Source organism: Trichechus manatus, unplaced genomic scaffold, assembly GCF_000243295.1.
Source record: "Trichechus manatus latirostris isolate Lorelei unplaced genomic scaffold, TriManLat1.0 scaffold00103, whole genome shotgun sequence".
Lineage (NCBI taxonomy): Eukaryota > Metazoa > Chordata > Mammalia > Sirenia > Trichechidae > Trichechus > Trichechus manatus.
In genome coordinates, this window is record NW_004444039.1 from 7,390,280 (window position 1) to 7,396,326 (window position 6,047).

Below are 6,047 nucleotides of genomic sequence, written 5' to 3' on the forward strand. Positions count from 1 at the left end.
GGTCAGCAGCCAAGTGCTTAACCACCAGAGCTCCTTTTCAGTTACAGGAGCTGATTTTTCAATTATAGGAGACAATAAATTCCTTTTTATTATTTAAGTCAATGTGAATTAAGATTTTTCTTACTTGCAACCAAAATGACGCTAGCTTGAACAGCAGTGTCAACGAGGATTCAGGACACCGGCATCAATATGCTACTGGTAGAAAAAATCTGATGCTACCTTTGGGAGGGCGATTTGACAATATGTATCAAAAGACTCAAATACGGCACACTCTTCAGCCCAATATAGCAACTTGTAAGAATAGTCATTCATTCAACAAATATTTAAGCATTTACTATGTGCCAAACACTATTCTAGGGGTCAGGGGTACTGTTGTCATTGTTAGCTGCTGTCAAATTGACCCCTGACTCACGGCAACCCTATGTGTTATAGAGTAGAACTTCCCTAGAGGGTTTTCTTAGCTGTAATCTTTATGGAAGCAAATTGCCAGGCCTTTCTTCCTTGGAGCCGCTGGGTGGCTTCGAACCACCAACCTTTAAATTACCAGCCAATCACAAACCACTTGTGCCACTCAGGCAGTTTGTCAGGGGTATAATAGTGAAAAAAAAAAAAAAAGTCTCTAATGTTATGGAGCCAGCCAGGGAATAATTAGGGATGTTTAAAATGTTTATCTACAAGGATGTTAATCTCAGTGTGTTTTATAATAGGAAACAACTGAAAGCAATATAAATGCCCAACAAAGGGGGGTGGCTTAAATAAATTTGGGGGCACTGACATAATAAAACCCTATTTAGGCATTTAAAATGACTTGTGGAGAACATTTAATGATATAGAAAAATTTTCCCCACGTACTATCAAGTGAAGAAAAGCTGATGGTAAACAGAATGTAGAGTGTAACTCATGTTTGTACACTTACCTAAAAAAAAAACCACCACCATCGAGTCAATTCCGACTCACGGTGACCCTGTAGGACAGAATGGAACTGCCCCATAGGGTTTCCAAGGCTGTCAATCTTCGTGGAAGCTAAATTAGATGCTCTAGCAGAATTGTAACGATCATGAAGATGGCCCAGGACAAGGCAATGTTTTGTTCTGTTATACGTAAGGTCACCGTGGGTCATAACTCACTCAACTAACAACAACTATTGAATTGTGGGTGATTTTGATTTTCTTCATTGTACATTGTTATGCCTTTTCATAATTTCATATGCCTTTCTTTTGTTACTAGATAGACTATTAACCTCAAAAAATGATCTCAAATAGTTTAAAGTAAAAAGTAAATAAATACCACTAAAGTATTAACAGGAATCTCTGAGTGGTGCAGATGGTTAAGAGCTCGACTACTAGCCAAAAGGATGGTGGTTCGAACCCACCCAGAGGTGCCTCAGAAGAAAGGCCTGGTGATCTGCTTCCAAAAAGTCACAGCCTTGAAAACCCTATGGAGCAATTCTACTCTGCACACACAGGGTTGCCTGGAGTTGGAATCAACGCATTGGCAACTAAGAACAAGAGAGTATTAACACAGGGTCATCTCATAAATCCATGGTGACCCTCTATACTCATCATTAAGGAAAGGGTCAGACTAGCATCCGCACTGTAGGGTATGCCTGCTCGTAGACGGTCGTCAGAACCACAATTGTGCTCTTAATGGAGTAAAGCAAACAAGAGCTTGGAGCTGGTTAATGACTGACTGGACTGAACCATAGATGTCTTGTCTTGGAATCCAGGACTATTTCCACCACACTCTGCCCTCTGCCCAGTACATGGGCAACATCTCTAGGATGAATCTGTCAGCAGGAAAGTGTCATTCAATACATTTGGAGAGTATCATCAGCCCCCTAAAAATAACTTGGCAGCTCTGAGCCTCCGTGTTTGAAGACTTAAAGTCAAAGTACGGCCTGAGTTTAAAATGCGAAGAAGCAGACGGTGGCTTTAAAATGTTTGCTAGGCTCTTCCTTGCCTTTCAGATTTACAGAATAGAATTTAAAGTCTGGCTACACCTCAAGCCATTTCGACAAGGACAGAATGAAAATATCAGCAAAGTGCGTTTGGCAGTGAACTTTCTTGCTCCCCCTTACTTTACTTTTTCCCCTCGCCTCATCCCCCAGGTAACACCACTCTTCTTTCTGTTTTCTGGACTTTTGATGTAAGAGGCATGATGGCTTTAGCAAGTGAACAACAGTGACAAATGTCTATTTCACTCACTGACCAGCTTAGATGTGGTTTAATGCAGCATGAACAGAATTCTCCCAGAGGTGGGTCAGAGCTGCCCTCCCTGGGTTATGACAGTCAAGCCTTGTGCACACCAAAATAGCTGCATAACCTCTTGCAGGCATTCCTTATCTGTTACTAAGAGGGAATTATCAAACCACCGGAGCAACAGAAATATAGCTGATCATGAGACTTTTCCAAAGGCCAGAAGACCTGCTGGTTTTCCAGCAGAATGCTCACACAGACTCTCAAAAGAAGGTGAACGTTTCCAGACAATCAAAACAAAAGACTTCACCGAAGCCATATTTTTGTTTGTCTGTCTTAAAAAAGGCACCCTTCCGAAATATTCTGCAAGTAGTCAGTTATAATCCAGAATGTATTTTTTCCCATCAAGCTTGCAGGTAGATATCTTTAAGATAATAAATCTTTTCTGTAAGTATTTCTTTTGCGCCAACTATGTGTAGAACCCTTCCCAGGGTGCCAATGATCAGCCAGGGATCCACTGACGCTGGGGAGATCATCCCTGCCCTCGGATGGCTTACTGTTCAAAGTGATACCGTATCTGGAGTAGAAGCCTCAAGGAACCAAGGTAGTGCTTTTATACCTTCATGAAACATTTCTCTCTTTCTTCAAAATCCTTCTTAAAGCCTGTGGGCCTAGACTTGACTCTCCAGGTTGATTTAAGAAGGGGTAAAATAGAGAAATGCAGGTGAAGCTTGTCAGAGTGTGGTCCTGGCCTTTAGCGGTCAGATAAAGACTTTGAACAAAGTAGGCCACATCTTACTGTACGTAATACAACAATATTGATCCTGCTGTGGAACAGAACGAAGGGTTCAAGGCCATCCACAGGTACTAATTGGCTACAAGAAGCTCGGAACCTATTTATAACTTTTAAGGTATTTTATGGCTCTTCTTTTCCAAAGAAGCGTGCATCATATTGCATAAGGTCTGTGAATGCACAAGTCTTCCTCGCTGCCAAAAGCAGCTGAGAAAGCAAGAGGATTACCTAAGTATCGTTTTTCAAACCGGAATTACTAATGGGTAATTGTGCAGAAATAGTTGGTACTTCATAACCTTGAAACTTGGAATCCTGAAAAGATTTTTATGGCCCCAAGGCTACATGGTTCCATGGCTCAGGTTCATAAACCCACAGGGACGGATCCAGCCATTGTTAACTATGCCCAATTGTGTGCAGCTAACAAAACCCACAATGAGTGTCAGCAATGCCTAGGGTGGTAGGTGTACAGGAAAGGTTTGTGGAGCTGAACTGGGCATGAATTAGGGCTTCCAGTCGCCCCAACGCAAGGCAACCCCATGCACAACAGAACAGAATGCCTTTCCATCTTCCAGTATCCCCATGACCCGCTGGGGATCTGACCATTGTGATCTTTGGGGGGTTTTTTTTTGTTTTAAGTCTTTAAACACTGAGTCTCAGAGCTGCCAAGTTATTTTTAGGGAATTCTCATGGGCTGATTTTCAGAAGTAGATCCCCAAGCCTTTCTTCCTAGTCTCTCTTAGTCTGGAAGCTCCACTGAGTCCTGTTTCACATCATAGCAACACACAAGCCTCCACTGACAGACGGGTGGTGGCTGCACACGAGGTACACTGGCTGGGAATTGAACCTGGGTCTCCCGCATGGAAGACAGGAAGTCTACCATTGAACCACCAACGTCGCCTCTACTTAAAAAGGTTTGGAAAACACGGAATCTCCATCCCTCTTAACCTTTGTTCTCGGTGAATCACATAACAACCAGCGTCCTCAGTAACGCTACAAGTACCTATCTCCATTCAAAATTAGGGACTATCCAGACATCGTTTTGTACAAAACAAAGATTTTAAAGGCAGCTATCAAATATTTACTGTCTGCATGAAAGAATAAAAGCACACCAGTCCAGGGTGCATGAGTTTGGTGGGACAGCGGCTGCATTATTTTCTCCAGGACAATGGCAGGGAAGCATCTTATTTCCAGAAGCCGAGTTCTAAGACACAGGTATCCCAGCCTGGGATCAGACTTTCCTTGTGGAGCTCACCAGTTTTACCTAGTGAACAGCCAAGCTGCTGGCTGCACTCCCAGACACCCTCCCTCCCTGATATTATCCGGAGGATGCTCCCCATCCAGGCAGGAGGAGAGGTAAAACAGCCAAAGTCGCCCTTCTCTTTAAGACTGCTCCGTAAGCTACTTCTCCTCACAAAAAGGATTTTGCCTGAGCTTCATCTAAATACAGTAATTCTTAAGTGAAGCTGCAAGATGGATGTTGAATATTAAAAGGCACGCCTCCTGTTTCACTGCCTGCTTTGTTTTTCTAATTTTTAAAAACTGTCTTTATCATACCAGCACAGAGTCGCTTTTGAACTGTTGTTTACCATTTCACCCTCTGGCTCTCATATGCCCGTAAAATAGTTTATTTTTCTTCAATGGGATTAAAAAAAAAAAATCTTTAGATGGGTTTCTTATTTCTGCGTATCTCCCACTGGGGGCTCAAACTTAGAGAAACAGATGACCTCGAAAGGTCAACCTTATGCGGAATTCAAGCTAAAAACCGGAACTGAACATTTTGCACAAGAATATTCGCATTCACAGTAGCTTTTGCAAATGCACCAACTCTCATCCTGTTGGGTTGACTGCAAAAGTGCCCGGGAAAGAGAAACAGAAGTGCGGGCGTCTCTGATAGGTTAACATCCTTTAACTGCTTTAAAGGGAATAAATGGTGCAGCCCAGGGGCAATGAACGGACGGGCTTCAGACAGCACTCTCGGTGGAAATGACGCAAAAGCAAATTGTGCATCAACAGTGGCAGGTAAAACATTCTGCTCACGTTAAATATTTCCATCCAAACCTCCAACATGACTGAATGATTTTATGGCCTAACTGAATGGACTCCTGATTTTTCAAAGTTACTAAAAGCTGATATTATATATGTATATATACATATATATGTATATATGGTGTACTAACTTAGTGTACGGTCTACAAATGCTTCAAAGGGCTGCTGGTAGAAAGCAGTGGTTATGTAACAAGCAGAGTTCAAAAATTACACCCTTTACAATTGCATCCAGATAAAACACATGATTTCTGCAATTCAAATAGAAGGAAGTACATTAATTCTTTACTCAGAAGAAGAGAGAGAGAAAAAAAAGAACTTATGCTGAGAAGTCTGTACCAATCTTTCCGAATAACTAAGTTGGGAGGAAACACTAATCTGGAGACTGTGGGCTGAAGTACTAGTTTGCGGTTCCCTGAAACAGAAGGCGGTGCCTGCCTGATAGGCATCGGCATCTATGCTTACTTCGTTTGGCTGGGTCGTGAGCATTTCAGGCTAATGGTTCTCCCCAGCACACCCAAGCGCTCGACCTTTATTTCCTTCTGGCTCCACCTCGCTGGTCCTCCCAGCACCGGCTCTTTAGGGTCACGGAAGGTTGGGGCCCTCCTCCTCGCTCTCCAGGCCCCAGAGTATCCAGCTCCGGTATCGTTGGCTGAGATCCTTGGCCCCTAGAGCCTGGGCTGGTAGTGGCCTTTCAGGGAACCGCCCCAAGCCTCGGGGGCCCCTGTCACCGAGGCCGAGTCCAGGTCGCCTCTCCGGCCCTGCCACCGAGGCCGGGCGCAAAGAGCTCGCGTCGTGGGCTGTGGAGGCGACGCAGCTCCCTCCTCCAGCTCAGTCCCCGCGCCCTGGGTCCGACAGGGGCCGCGCCGGGTCTCCAGGACTCTGACGAGGTGGAGAGAGCGACGCCGACAGCAAGGCCGCCTTCGGCCGTCCCCAGGCTTACCCCAGCGCCGGCTCCAGAGCCCAAGCCCGGGCGCCGACGCGGTGCCGGGGGAGAAGCAGCTGTTGGCAACAGC